The following is a 15,913-nucleotide window of genomic DNA, read 5'->3' as shown; positions in this document are numbered from 1 at the left end:
TCATAGTGTTCTTAAAGAACACTAAACTTATATCTAGGGTTTACTGCTATAGAAAGTATCACATTCAACATCTTTATACATGTACACTTGTCTAATGATTTCCTCAGGCTAAATTATTAGAAGTGGAATTATTGGGCCAAAAATTGTACAGATTTTATGATTTGATACTCATTGTTAAAGTGACAAAATTTTGCTTTCCCTATTGGTTTATGGAAACTTTTTTCTCCTGAGTATGATTTGGTGTTTTGAATGTTTCACTTATTTTGGGAATTGCCTATTCATGTTCTTTACATATTTGTTTGGGTTGTTCATCTCTTTCAAAGTGTTTTATTTAAAGAGCTCTTTTACTAAAGGATATTATCTGTATATTAACTCCTAGTTAATATTATATATATCACTAAAGTTTTCTCCAGTTTATCAGTCCTCTTTTAACTTCATTTATGTTTTATCTTAACCAACCAGAAACCTGAGCATAGGTGGAAGAGGAAGTGACCGGAGTAGAGAAGATCCTTTTTGTAAGGTCACAAGCAGAATAATAAGCAACAAGGGTAGGCACTTGAGGTCAGGAACAGGCCAGAACAATGAAGAAGAGTTTTTTACTTTATCTCTTCACTCCTGAATAGCTGAATACAGGTATACCCAGTACATGCATACTGACTCATTGGCACGGGCTAATAAATTCTGCTTTTTTTTTTTTTTTTTTTTTTTTTTTACCTAACCCAATTTGAGTTTAATTTTTGTAATTTGTACCCAGAAAGAGTCCTGATTAATCAGGCCACATAATTCGGGGAAATGTTTTTTTTTTTTTTTTTCTGTTAAATACAAGGAGAGATTTCCAGGGAATCTGAAGAACTGAAGAAGTAGTAGACTTCATTTTCCTGATTTTGGAGGGTAAGGTCTCAGATGGTGTTCAGATGGGCTAATTATAAATGGGAAAATAATTCCAGGTTTTTGACATCAGAGTTATGGAGGCTTTTAGTATTTACACATATCTAAAGCTCAAAGTGTAAAGGCTAATTTGGAACTGAGGGTCAAGACTTTTTTTTTACTCTCATGGAGCTTTCTGCCTCCAGGGAGAAAAAGTGCTCATCCTATTGACTTTAAGCATTCTGGTTTTGTGGCAATTATTTTTTATTGTATAATACTACATTGGCATTTGTTTTTTTAATGCTTTGGTAGCATTACTAGGGGTTAATAGGAGTCCTCCCTTGGGACATGGCAGGTACCAGTGATGGAGCTATTATTATTTCACTCCAAATTGAACCTTCTCTGTGCTGCTCAGTGATGATGTAGCTGGGATTTTGCAGGCTACATTTCCCAGAATTCTTTGCCTGTTAGGCACCTCAAGCAGCAGGCCCTACAAAGAAATTGGGAGTTAGGACAGAAGGGATTTTCATCCTGCTTGCTTGTTATTCCTGTTAAAAAGGCCCCTACATCACATTTTGTTCCAGTCTCCATTTGTGTTTGTACTTTGCTTGTGTGTCTCCTTGGAGGTACCTGGAGCATCCAAGTTTCCCTCCTCTGAGCTTCTAGGCTCTGATAATCTAAACATTTGTATTCCCCTGGCCTAAGGGGTGGCAGCTACACTTAGGATCTCTGTTATTTCAGGGTTTCTATTTTGCTCTTGTATCCCACAAACCACCTGTGTAATCGATTCCTTATATTTAATTCTCTTCCAGATCCTACTATGTAATAATAGGAATGGTCTCAGGAAACATATCCTAAAATATAGAATTCTGGAATTGGTTCAGTTATGTTCTTGGCCTTAAATACACTGCTAAACTCCTTGGCCTGGAAAAAAAGTTACTAATCATGACATGCATTGGTATCACGATTAAGTAAATGAACTCTTGTGGTTAATTGTTGAAGCAAATGCCTTGGCGACCAAGCAGCTATCTTACTTTTTTGTTTCCTTTTATTTCAGTAAGAATGAAAACTGCAAAAACTAGAAGGTAGGGTGACTGCTTTTGATTGCACTGGTGAGTTGACTGAGAGAAAAATGACCAACTTTAGGCCTTTAAAATTTCCACTAAAGACATTGTTAGGTAAAAATCAGGGTTTCTAGAGCATCCCTAAAAGATTCTCTTATTTTCTGTAGACAATGAACTGACTTTGCTGCAGATTAGTCCATAATTTAACTGGGTAGGTTGCAGTTACAATATCAGTTGGATTTATAACCTGCCAACTTCTTACTTGAAAGATTGGGAAGAAGTGGGACCTGGAATGGGGTATCTGTATAAACTCAAAGCTGAGAGTGTTGAATCCCTGAGGTTTTTAACACTCCCTTGCTAGCAAAATCAGCTACTTCTGCCTCACCTTGTCAAGAACTACCAACACCACCTCGCATGGCCTCTATAACTTGAGTCAGAACAAATACAAGGTAGTGTCAGGAGGGTGTAGTTATGCTCAAAATAATTGCAAAATTTCATTATTATGTATTGGCATAAATGTGATGAATTTACGTGGGAATGGGTTTTCTGGTTGTTAAATTAAGATAGATGGAATATAACATTGTATTAGGCTAACTTTATTGATGTGAGTTCACAGAGAGTCTGTATTTAATGTATTCGCTCAAGCAGCTGAACATATCTGTAACAGTTTGCTTGGTTGATTGACTGACACTTGGGCTCATTGATTGTGTACGTTCAATGAGGTTCAGATGTCAAAGCTTCTGGGAGCAATGTTGGGGAAGAAATAACAAAGGTTTAGACATTGCAAACTTTGGAGTAGATTAATCATAGGCAGCCTCACACTGCTCCACCCCCTTCTCTATAATACTAGAGAGAGCCCAGTGATGACTTTTTTCACTAAGGCATTGAGGGATGTATTATTGAGAGGAGCTCCAGTGTCTAAAAAACTGCATGACTGTGGTAGCTGTTCTCTGGAGGCTTAGGATACGGCATCAGAATGCTTTGACTCTCTTTACACAGGAAGACAATGAAGCTCCCCAAATTTAAGCTTGCTGGGAAAGGAAGTGGAACCATAACCTGTATCTCTTGACTTCTAGTCTGAGACCCCTTCATTAAGCATCATTAGGTTCAAATCCATTAGTGCTTTTCTGGTATATACTTCAAGACTCAAGGTTACTTGGTTTTATATGTGTATATTCATGCACACTTGTTCTCTTCCTCACATATGACTTATGGGGAGAAAATAATGAGAAAATCTCATAACATGCAAAACGAAATGCAGCAGTCTATCACAGTAGCTGCCACTTGAGTTTTTATGCTGCTGTCCAACTGCAGAGGCAGTGCTGAGCAGTTGTAGGAGATATTGTGACCTGCAAAGCCTTAAAAGTTTACTATCTAGCCCTTGATGGGAAAAGTTTGCCTACCCCTGCCCTAAGAATAAAAGCACTTACGATAAAGCTTAAGTTTCGTGTGATCACTCTTCTTTTTTATCAGCATAAATTCGGTAATATTGTGTTTCCATGTTTATAGATTAATTGTAAATTTAAATAATCTATGATTTCTCTAGTCAGTAGGAAAGATGGGGCAGTTTTTCCAGAAGACTGAACAGAATGACTGTCTCCTAAAGAAGGTGAGCTACTTGGTATCCCCCGTTTTTATTTTTTAAATGTAACTAAATTAATTAATTTAAAGATTTTATTTATTAATTTGAGAGAGAAAGAGAGTATGAGCAGGGAGAGGGGCAGAGGGTGAGAGAAAATCTCAGGCAGACTGCTTGCTGAGTGAGGAGCCAGATGTGGGCCTTGATCCTACAACCCTGAGATCAAGACCTGAGCTGAGATCAAGAGTTGGATGCTTAACCAACTGAGCTACCCAGGCACCCTTCGTTTACCTTTTCACAGATGAATTTTAAAGAGTATAAATACCAGAGAGAACTTTCACAGGTCACTGGTAAAATAGCAAAGTTGCCTCCTGATGATTAAGAGGTAACTTTGCTTTTCAGATTTGCTAACATTCACTATATATATATTTTTAAAGATTTATTTATTTGTGAGAGAGAAAGAGAGAGAGAGCAGGGGAGGGGCAGAGGGAGAGGGAGAGGGAGAGAATCTCAAGTAGACTCCCTGCCAAGCATGGAGCCCCACATGGGGCTCGATCTCACAACTCTGAAATCATTACCTGAGCTAAAACCAAAAGTCGGATACACAACTGACTGAGCCACACAGGCTCACAACATTCATTATATTTTTAAAAACCCTCTTTCAACATAACTCTGTAGACCAATCACCTAAAGACAATAATGGTTAATTGTCAACTTGGGCTCCTTTAGAATATTAATTTTAATTGAAAAGTGCTAAACAAATATAAAAATAGATGCATTCATTATTTTCTGATTGTTTCTAGCTTAGCATCATATGTAATATTTATAGAATATTTAGTCAATAAATAATTAGTTATCACTTGCCTCTTTTTTTCTTGAGGAATGTAAGATTGCATGTATTTTCCACAAGTTGAAAAACAAGTTCATATCCAGGACAGGCCATTATTTCCTAAATTACTGAAGTCATCCCGGAGATGAAGTTGTTTTGAGATGATTGATTTTTTTTTTCATTATCCCACGAGCCCGAATATTTACTGCTATGTTCCTTTTCACCATTCGTATTTTAAAAATCTCTCAGGGAAGTAGAAACATAAAAAGCCCCCAGGACCCATCTCTGTTTCAGTGCTGCTGTGACACACACTCTTGTTTAGCTGCTGTCTTCCCTGTGGAACTGCATCAATGCTTCTTGGTCAGATTTGTCTTCCAGAGAGACTTCATGTGGGAATGCTTCCCAATGGAAGAACAATGGATAATGTGTCAGTCTGAAGACTTACTCAAACACCTTTTCTCAAGTGATTAAACAAATATACTGACTGAATAGTGATTTGATTCTTTCTTCAGCTTTGCTTCCTTCTGCTTCAGTGAACACTGTATTAGTATCCTATTGCTGCTGAAATAAATCACCTCAAGTTTAGTGACATAAAGCAACACACATCTATTAGCTTATAATTTTGGGAGGTCAGAAGTCCAAAATGGTTCTCACTAGCTTGAAATCAAGGTTACTGCAGGGCTGTGTTCTTTTTTGGAGGCCGTAGGGGAAGATCTGTTTTCTTGCTTTTTCCAGGATCCACTTTATTCCACTTGCATCTTCAAAACCAGCAATGGCCTGTCTTTCTCACATAGCATTCCTCTGACGCCAATACTCTGGGCCTCCCCCATTTAAGATCCCTTGAGATTACATTGGGCCCAGTATGGATAATCCATGGTGAAGTCTCCCAGGTCAATATCCTTAATTTAATCACAGCTTAAATACAGCTCAAAGTCCCATTGGGTATGTGAGGTAGTGTGTTCACAGGTTCTGGGGATTAGGATGTAGGCATCTTTCTGGTGGGTGCGTTATTCTGCCTACCACAAGCACTTTAACTCAAAAGAGTAGATAATGTCTGAAATGGAACAGAATCATTGGGGAGATTTTGTTTTCCTGTTGCTATTTCTCAATCATACTTGTTTCCTACTTCAGCTGTTGCAGTACAAAGTACATTTTGGGGATAAAATTACTGTTCTTGCATGCTCCTTTTCAGGGCTGGCCTGAGGCAAATTGTGAACCCACAAATCTGTTTGGTCTGTCTATCCTGCAGCCCCTCCCCCGCACTGCACTCCCCTCTGCCCTGCACCCTCCCTAAGTCTTATTTCTTCCTTCCCAGAACTCTGCTCTCTTTTCTTACTCCTAGTCTTAGGCTAATCCTGATAAGGTATTTTGTAATAGGAACTTAAAAAATGATGTTCATGCAGATATTTTCATGTTATTAAAAGGTTTTAAAAATCAAAAGACTTCTAAATCTTTAAGACACAGAATGGAACTATAAGATCCAAAATCGGTAATATGATGATAGTAAATTATATTCAAATATTTATTCATCATATGCTACCCTAGTTGCTGGGGGGAATTCAGAGATAAGAAAAGCTCAGTTCTCAGTGAATTGTTAATCTGGTCGATTGAAAATTCATATTATTGGATCAGAGGACTTTCAAACCACCCATGTAAGTTCTAGTCCTTTGTAGCTGTACTATCATTCATACCATTAGGGTTTAAAAACTAGAATTTTTCTTTATGGAATTGCTATCGACCTATATTTACCAATGGTTGCAAATTCACTAATACAAATGTGCCAAGGGAATGTAGCCCTCAAGTTTCTTATACCTTCTGATGACAGAAGTTGGGGAGGAAGGGGTAAGAACATAAACTTCAAATTTGCCAGTATATAATATCTTCTGCTTTGAATATTCTTTTCTGAATGATTCAGAGTCTTAGATTTATAATTTATTTCCCTTCCTTCTATATCTTTTTAAAATGGTATCTTGTTGTATTTGGGGATGAGGCTTATGTGACCACATGATTGCAGGAGGCTACAAGGGCCTGTGGATTTTAAGTGGTCTCTGCTATGGAGTGGCCATTCTGGTTTTCTCCCTAGACTAGTATCTGCTGAAACATCCATGTGGTCATTTGAATACTGTGCTGGCATATATCCTGGCTCCCAGATGTATATTTCTAGAAGTGAAATCTCCACATATTGTGGCTTTGCTATCCCAACTCTACACTTTTGCTCGTCCTCCAGCTCTCAGAACTCATGTCCTTTTATCAGAGCATACAGAAACCACTGGGTGTCTTTGCACCCATTGTGTGGGCTGTAGGAGACATGAGTGCTGTTTCAGGCCTACTTAGCATCCTTCACCAATGAAGTGTTATTGCTTCTGCATCATGCTGGATGACGCTGTGTGTGGCACTCTAGGGGCATAAACTCTCTCAAGTGTTGCAGGTAAGATTTCCAGGAGACACACTCTGAGGTGGAGATTTGCATGCAGAAGTTTGGTGAGAAGGGCTCCTAGAATTTACACATGGGTAGAAGCGGCGGAGGAATGATCAAAGCAGGATTGAAGTGTGACGGAATGCCACAAAATCTCAGCCAATCCTGTAGAGAATCTTTGAAGCTGAAATAAACCATAAAGATGTCCTGAATTAAGGCAAGGGGGCTAGGCACCTTATGTAGACTAGTATTGGATCAATATTAGACTTGTATTGACCAGTCACTGGATGAAAATTGCTCCCTGCCCACCTGACCTGTGGGGACATTCCCTTGGGCAGTGCAGCTCTTTTCAGCTGAAAGCAGTTCTCTGAGAAATATTTAGCTGTAAACTGTCAGACATCAATACTGCCACCATCTAGGGAAATGAGTGCATTAGTCTTGAAAGAGGGAAGAACTGGGAGCCATACCATAGCATCCACTATCCTGGGGAAGCATGTCATTAGCTACTCCTGACTCCCAATTGACATTCCTGGGATCGGATCCCCCCTCATTCATATGGATATTTCTTTGTGTCTCCATTTCCCTGCTCTGTCCAGGCATTCTGCTCTGAGAGGGAAAGGAAGGGGCATAGTTATTTGATGTTTTTTCTTCATTTTCTTGTCATTTTATTTTCTACACTCTCCCTGGACACTGAGTGTGGGCTTTCTTTTGTCCTCCTCCTCTCTTTAGTGGACTTCTCATGTATCATGTTGTCAAGAACCATGATCTGAGCTTTTACCCTGCTCTCAAGCTAGGAAGTTAGCTTGCCACGGTTTCATGGCATCTGGCAGAAGACATAAGACTCCGAGTCAGAGACAGGGGGCTTTATTACTCAAGACATGTGAAGTAGTTTGAACTTCACGTTAGTTAGCCCACTCTCCACTTTCTCCAAATCCCACAGGAGCAATGTTGATGGCTCTAATGAGTGCTATGTACACAGTGGATTTATGTCACAGCTGAGGAACTCCAAGCTTAGGAGAACCCCAAATCTGCCCAAAATTTGAACCAGAGGGAGACATTATTTTCATTTTACTAGATAGCAAACAACCCTATCCTATGCTCCATAGGGACATACTCTTTCCATCTTTTAAGACTGTTCTTTGTAAAGTATCCTAGAAAAGATAGTCCAGAATAGAAGACTGTCAGTGCCTCTACTTACAAGATGTGAAGAAACGTAAAAATTCACGGAGAATTGTCACCCAAGCCACACATCCCTAACCTGTAAGCATTTTTTGACAGCTCAGCCTTAAAGATAGAAGGTGTATTATTTCTACATTGTAGAAGAAATTATGATCAGAGTCTTTTAGGCTTGACTATTGCTATAAGAGCTTCAGAATGCTAGATACTAGGGATTATTATTGACAAAATATACTGACTTGATATTACCCAAATAGTGCCCAAATTCTCTATTACTTTCGTATTCTTATACCTTTTCTATTTATTTTTTTATTATTATTTTTTTACCTTTTCTATTTAGAACTTAGGAAGATTGCAAGTGTCTGATGTTTGTAAAATAGAGATATTTTCTTGTCTAGGACCATGATCTAAAGACTATATGTTTTTAGATTTTTATTTAAATTCAATTAATTAACATATAATATATTTTTGGTTTCAGAGGTAGAGTTTAGTGATTCATCAGTCTTTTATAACACCCAGGGCTCATTACATCACATACCCTTGTTAATGCCGATCACCCAGTTACCCCCTTCCCTCCAACGATCCTCAGTTTGTTTCCTATGATTAAGAATCTCTTATGGTTTGTCTCCCTCTCTGATTTCACCTTGTTTTATTTTTTCGTCTCTTCTCCTATGCTCCTCTGCTTTGTTTCTTAAATTCCACATATGAATGAGATCATATGATAATTGTCTTCTCTGATTGACTTATTTCATTTAGCATAATACCCTGTAGTTCCATTCACGTCATTGCAAATGGCCAGATTTCTATTTTTTTTTTGATGGCTGAGTAGTAGTCCATTGTATATATATATACCACATCTTCTTTACCCATTCATCTGTCAATAGACAGCTCTTTCCACAGTTTGGCTATTGTGGACATTGCTGCTATAAACATTGGGTTGCAGATGCCCCTTGGGATTACTCTATTTGTATCTTTGGGGTAAATACCCAGTGCAATTATTGGGTCATAGGGTAGCTCTATTTTCAAATTCTTGAGGAGCCTCCATACTGTTTGCCAGAGTGGCTGTGCCAGCTTGCATTCCCACCAACAATGTGAGAGAGTTCCCCTTTCTCCACATCCTTGCCAACATCTGTCGTTTCCTGACTTATTCATTTTAGCCATTCTAACTGGTGTGAGGGGATATTTCATTGTGGTTTTGATTTATATTTCCCTGATGCCAAGTGATGTTGAGCATTTTTTTCATGTGTCTGTTGGCCGTGTATAGGTCTTCTCTAGAGAAATATCCATTCATGTCTTCTGCCCATTTCTTGATGTGATTATTTGTTCTTTGGCTGTTGAGTTTGATAAGTTCTTTACAAATTTTGGATACTAGCTGTTTATCTAATGTGTCATTTGCAAATATCTTTTCCCATTCTATAGGTTGTCTTTTGATTTTGTCGACTGCTTCCTTTGCTGTGCAAAAGGTTTTTATCTTGATAAAGTTCCAATAGTTCATTTTTACCTTTATTTCCCTTGCCTTTGGAGATGTGTCTAGCAAGAAATTGGTATGGCCAAAGTCACAGAGGTTGCTGCTTGTGTTCTATTCCAGGATTTTGATGGATTCTTGTCTCACGTTTAGATCTTTCAACCATTTTGAGTTTATCTTTGTGTCTGGTATAAGAGAATGGTCCAATTTCATTCTTCTGCATGTGGCTGTTCAATTTTCTCAACACCATTTATTGAAGAGACTGTCTTTTTTCCAGTGGATATTCTTTCCTGCGTTGTCGAAGATGAGTTGACCATAGAGTTGAGGGCCCATTCCTGGGTTTTCTATTCTGTTCCATTGATCTATGATTCTGTTTTTGCAAGAGTACCATCTTGTCTTGATGATCATAGCTTTGTAATACATCTTGAAATCTGGCATTATGATGCCCCAGGCATTGGTTTTCTTTTTCAGTATTCCCCTGGCTATTCAGGGTCTTTTCTGGTTCCATACAGATCTTAGGATTATTTGTTATAACTTTGTGAAGTAAGTTGATGGTATTTTGACAGGGATTACATTGAATGTACAGATTGCTCTAGGTAGCATGGACATTTTAACAATATTTGTTCTTCCACCCCATGAGCATGGAACGTGTTTCCATTTCTTTGTGTCTGACTCAATTTCTTTCATGAGTGTTCTATAGTTTTCTGAGTACAGATCTTTTGCCTCTTCGGTTAGGTTTATTCTTAGGTATCTTATGGTTTTCGTATAATTGTAAATGGGATTAACTCCTTAATTTCTCTTCTTTCTTCTGTCTCATTGTTACTGTACAGAAATGCAACTTATTTCTGTGCATTGATTTTATATCCTGCCACTTTGCTGAATTCCTGTATGAGTTCTAGCAATTTTGGGGTGAAGTCTTTTGGGCTTTCCATATAAAGTATCATGTCATCTGTGAAGGGTGAGAGTTTGACTTCTTCTTTGCTGCTTTGGATGCCTTTTATTTCTTTTTGTTGTCTGATCACTGATGCTAGGACTTCTAGTACTATGTTGAATAACAGCAGTGAGACTGGACATCCTTGCTGTGTTCCTGACCTTAGGGGAAAAGCTCTCAGTTTTTCCCCATTGAGAATGATATTCACTGTGGGATTTCATGGATGGCCTTTATAATATCGAGGTATGTTCCCTCTATCCCTTTATGCTCTACTTTGTCAAATGCTTTTTCTCTATTGAGAGGATCATATGGTTCTTGTTCTTTCTTTTATTAATGTGGTGTATCACATTGATTGGTTTGTGGATATTGAACCACTCTTGCATCCCAGGAATGAATCCCACTTGGTCATGATGAATGTTGGGTCCTAGTGGCTAATATCTTGGTGAGAATTTTTGCATCCATGTTCATCAAGGATATTGGTCTATAATACTCCTTTTCGGTGGAGTCTTTGTCTGGTTTTGAGATCAAGGTAATTCTGGCCTCATAGGAAGAGTTTGGAAGATTTCCCTCCATTTCTCTTTTTTGAAACAGCTTCAGAAAAATAGGTGTTAATTCTTCTTTAAATGTTTGGTAGAATTCCACTTGGGAGGCCATCTGGCCCTGGAGTCTTGTTGTTGGGAGGTTTTTGATTACTGCTTCAATTTCCTTGCTGGTGATGGGTCTGTTCAGGTTTTCTATTTCTTCCTGTTTCAGGTTTGATAGTTTATACATCTCTAGAAATGCATCAATTTTTTCCATATTACCTATTTTGTTGGCATATGAGTGCTCATAATATGTTCTTATAATTGTTTGTATTTCCTTGGTATTGGTTGTGATCTCTCCTCTTTCATTCATAATTTTATTTATTTGGGTCCTTTGTCTTTACTTTTTGATAAGTCTGGCCAGGGGTTTATCAATCTTATTAATTCTTTCAAAGAGCCAGTTCTTAGTTTTGTTGATCTGTCCTACTGCTCTTTTGGTTTCTATTTCATTGATTTCTGTTCTAATCTTTATTATTTGTCTTCTCCTGCTGGGTTTAGCCTTTATTTGCTATTCTTTCTCCAACTCTAAAGACTGTATTTACCTGAATTGGCAAATTACTTTTAGGAGTATATCACAGCTATGTTTTGCATCTTATTTTGACATGTAAACTGTCAGGTAGTAAAGTAATTCATGCTATTAGTCGAGGGTAATTAACATTAGCTGCTGTAACAAACAATTCCCAAGTTTCAGTGGCTTAAGACAAAAAGTTTCATTTCTTATTCACATCACAGAACAAAGTAGGTCAGCTAGTTCTCCTGGGGATTTTCCAACCCCCCCACCTACCCCCCATATTGAGTCAGGGACCCAGGGTCCTTCCATCTGGTGGCTCTACTTTTCAGTAAGGCTTCCAGACTCCTTCAGAGCATACCCTCCATTTGAGCAGCTGACTAACAAAGAGTTTTGAGCATCACATGGGATGTTTTAAGAGTCAGGCCAGAAAGTGAGGTATAACACCATTCATATTTCTTTGGCCCAAACTAATTATACAGTCTGACCTACATGCAGAGGGTGGGGAAATATGGTCTTCCTATTGTCTCTGTCATATACTTAAATAAGAATCTGTCGGTCAACAGTATTTATTGATGATCAGCTTTTGCATGTCATTGTATTAAGCAATCATGAAGGTGAGAAGAGAGTCAAAAGTTCCTATGCATGGATATAGAGAATTGGTTCAGGCAAAAGTCATTTTTGATTCATTCTTTTTAATCACTTAGTAATAGGTTAAGTCCAATGCTCCATTGCAGGTTAGTTGGTTGTTGTTGTTGTTATTGTTTTGAAATTAGGGGCATATTTAACTCTTGGAAGTGATGTATAAATTATAGTGTGTGTATTAGAAAACATGTTTCCTGAGTTCAAATATTAGGTACCTAGATCCCTGGTAGTGATTGCAAACATTCCTCCATGTTCAACAGCTGAGGTAACAGAAGAGGATTGGCAGAAGCAATATAGGGAATTGGGTATGCCAGTAACATGCTAATTCTTTAATAAGCATAAAGAAAGATATTGCATGTTAGGCAATCAGTGGCAACCTAAAGGAGGGTGGGATCAGGACTAGGCACCTGGGTCATGAGAAAACTATATAAACAAACAGGAAAACAGTGACAAGACATGATGATTGTCATTAAATTGTCAAGCACTGTTATATAAAATAAGTGCAATTATTGAACATGTAATGATGTTAATAGCTAAAGAAAAGAAAATGTAAGTTTGAAATTACTATGACCTCTTTTTTTGTTGCAACAGACACAAACATATTTTCAACAGACTTGGTGACCTTGTAATTATAAGATGAAAGCAAATAAGTGGCGTGCATTCTGAGGCCAATTTTGCCTCCCTGAACCCCAATTATTATTTTTAAATGATTCAGATAGTCAAGTAGCCCAATGATAGTAGTAGGAGATTGATATTTGTTAAATGCATGTTGTATGTTGGGAACCACACTGGCACTTGAAAAAAATGTTGACTATTTAATTCTCATGAGGATGCTCAGAAGCAGGCATGATTTTCCCTCTTTTAACAGAAAAGAAAACTGAAGCCCAATGAAGGACACATGATGAACTGTGGAACTGGAACTAGAAACCAAGTCTTTGGACAGGGTTCATTGCTTTCCATTATAATAGTGACATAAATTTAACCGATTACTGCCAACAAGAAATGGTTGATATTTTGAACAATTTATAAAGTGATGCAAGGTAAAATAAAAGATTGCTTAGTTGAACTCTACAGAAAAGATGAAAGAAAGGTGACATATTGAAACATATTGATTTGACATCACAAAAAAATATGTGTACCTCTCACTCTATCGTTCATGCTCTCATTCTCTTTTTCTTCCTTTCTAATTTATATATCATCAATTTCTGGAAAAGGATTGATGGAAGTTCTTTGGCTGACTCCCAGGAAAGTAATAATGTAGTAAAATTATTTTCAAATTCCTAGCTAGATTGCTTGCCTCCAGATTGTGAAGAACCAACAACATTGCTTATAGAAAAATAGCCATGTATGTCATAAATGCTTTTATGCTTTATATGACTGGAATCATATTATTTACATTCTCTATGGTCAGCATTTATTTACTTATTTATTCTTTTATGGTCAGCATTTATGTCTGATATTATGTTCTTCATATTCATCTATGTTGTTCTGTGTAATCTGTAGTTTAGTTTTTACTGCTGTATGTGAAATTCCATTGTATATATAGACCACAGTTTGTTTATCCTTTGTGTTGTTGACAGACATTTGGGCTGTTTCCAGGCTTTGGCTGTAACAAATTCTGGTGTGAACATTCTTTTACAAGTATCCTAATGCACATATGCAAGTGTTTCTGTAGGGGACATATATTCTTAGGAGTATAATTGCTGGGTCATAGAGTAAGGGCATCAACTTTATTGGATAATGTCATAGTGTTTTTCCAGAGTGAATGTTGTGCCAATTTACACTCCCAGTAGCCATGTAACAGTTTTGATTGACTGAGGTATAGTTAGCATACAGTGTTACACTAGTTTCAGATATACAACATAATGATTGGACTAGTTATGCTATAGTCATGTAACAGCCATATAACAGTTTTATTTGCTCTGTAACCACATCTTAGATTTGTTTTTGTCAATTGACTCTTGCCAATGTGGTAGCTCAGTGTAGTATGTATGTATGTATGTATGTATGTATGTATGTATGTATGTATTTTTAAGGCTTTATTTATTGAATTGAGAGAGAGAGAGAGAGAGTACATGGGTAGGGGGAAGAGCTGAGGGAGAAGCAAACTCCCTGCTAAGCAGGGAGCATGATGCTGGGCTTGATCTCGGGACCTCAGGGTCATGAGCTGAAGGCAGATGCTTAAGGAACTGAGCCACCCAAGTGCCCCAGTGTAGTTTAAACTTGCATATCCTTGAGTAATAATGAGATTACACATGGTTTCTTAGGCTTTTTTGTCATTTATGTTTCCACTTCTATTACTTTTCAAGATTTTTGTCCATTTTCCATTGGGTTTATTTGTCTTTTATCATTGATTTGGACAAAACTTTTTAAACATATTTTCTGGACACTAATCATTTGACAGTAATTTGTGAGACAAATATTTTCTTTCAGTTTATGATTTATCTTCTCAGTTTTTAATGGATTTTTTTTAGTAAACACAAGCATTAAATTTTAATGTAGTCAAACTTACCATCTTGGGATCCCTGGGTGGCGCAGCGGTTTGGCGCCTGCCTTTGGCCCAGGGCGCGATCCTGGAGACCCGGGATCGAATCCCACATCAGGCTCCCGGTGCATGGAGCCTGCTTCTCCCTCTGCCTATGTCTCTGCCTCTCTCTCTCTCTCTCTGTGACTATCATAAATAAATAAAAAAATTAAAAAAAAAAAAACTTACCATCTTTTCTTATATAGTTTGTACTTACTATGTCCTAGTTAAGAAAGCTTTTGTACTCTGTGGTTGTAAAGATAGTCTCCTACCTCTTCAAAAGTGTTTCACTTTTTTATACATGATTTTCTTAATATATAGTGTACTTTAGAAATATAATTTTTTTCATATGGTTCACAAATTAGTATACACCAAATTGAGGTGTACTTTCATATATCAAGTTTTATGACATATAACTAAAACGTCACTCCCCATTTTTAGAACACTTTTAACATGTTATTATGGTTATGATTAAATATGTTTTCATTGAAAACTAAAGTGTGGTTAAGGTAGATTAATCTAGGTCTGGTGATCAGGAAATAGGAAGGGTGTAAAAGGTAGCTTTGAGACAGGGAGACCAGTTAGAAGCTTATCACATTTAAGAAAATGAAGCTCTGAATCATGACAGTGACAGGGTAATGGAAAGAGCAAAAACGTGAGAAACTTTCAGAGGAAGAGCTGAATGTATTTGGTAAACACATGAATATGGAAAGCAAAATAAGGTAAGTGTAACTACAAATTTTGGTGTTAGATAACTCTGGTTTTAGGAAAAACGATGACTTCAATGTTTAACTTATTAAAATTGATATGGTGACAGGTATAGATGTACAAAGCATTTTTACATAATAAGTCTGTTGGAAGGATGCTTTTAATAAACTTTGTTAGTTTCTGCATGTAAGTATGATGTTCAGTGGTAGTTGGCAGATCAGGTGAAGAAATTTTGCTAATTAAAAAATATCAAGCCTGAATCATTGGGCTGGAACAAGAAAAAGGAAAAGGAAAAGGAAAAGGAAAAGGAAAAGGAAAAGGAAAACTTTATTGAGTTTTTAATTCCAACTTTAGTGTTTTTAATTTTGAAGTGTCCTATGTAGTTCCTTCCTCCCTCCTTCCTCTCTCTCATTGTCTCTTTTAAAACCAGTTTAATCTTTTTAAACAAATGTGTATGTATGTATGTGTTTATTTACTATTTATTTGAGAGAGAGTGAGAGAGCACACTCATGCACAAGTGGGGCTATGGGTCCGGGGAGGAGGGCAGAGAGAGAGAGGGACAAGCAGACTCCCTGCTGAGCAGGGAGCCTGTTGCAGGGCTAGATCCCAGGACCCTGGGA

The 15,913-nt window shown here is 37.5% G+C and overlaps 1 long non-coding RNA gene across 3 annotated transcripts in view; it reads left to right on the top strand.

Moving 5' to 3' along the window:
- The window catches only part of LOC102151480, a 91,229-nt gene extending 76,662 nt beyond the window's left edge, over positions 1–14,567 (top strand). Inside the window, exons 3-6 of one of the 3 annotated variants that reach the window (XR_005369346.1) lie at positions 463–633; positions 1,925–1,979; positions 3,478–3,540; positions 12,930–14,567. This is a non-coding gene — a long non-coding RNA (uncharacterized LOC102151480). Of the gene's footprint in view, positions 1–462; positions 634–1,924; positions 1,980–3,477; positions 3,541–4,615; positions 4,829–12,929 lie in introns of those variants that run through there. The other 2 variants (XR_005369347.1, XR_005369345.1) reach the window with 2 other exon arrangements.
- The last annotated feature ends 1,346 nt before the right edge of the window (positions 14,568–15,913 follow it).

Source organism: Canis lupus, chromosome 14, assembly GCF_011100685.1.
Source record: "Canis lupus familiaris isolate Mischka breed German Shepherd chromosome 14, alternate assembly UU_Cfam_GSD_1.0, whole genome shotgun sequence".
Lineage (NCBI taxonomy): Eukaryota > Metazoa > Chordata > Mammalia > Carnivora > Canidae > Canis > Canis lupus.
This window is presented reverse-complemented; position numbering and strand designations above follow the sequence as displayed.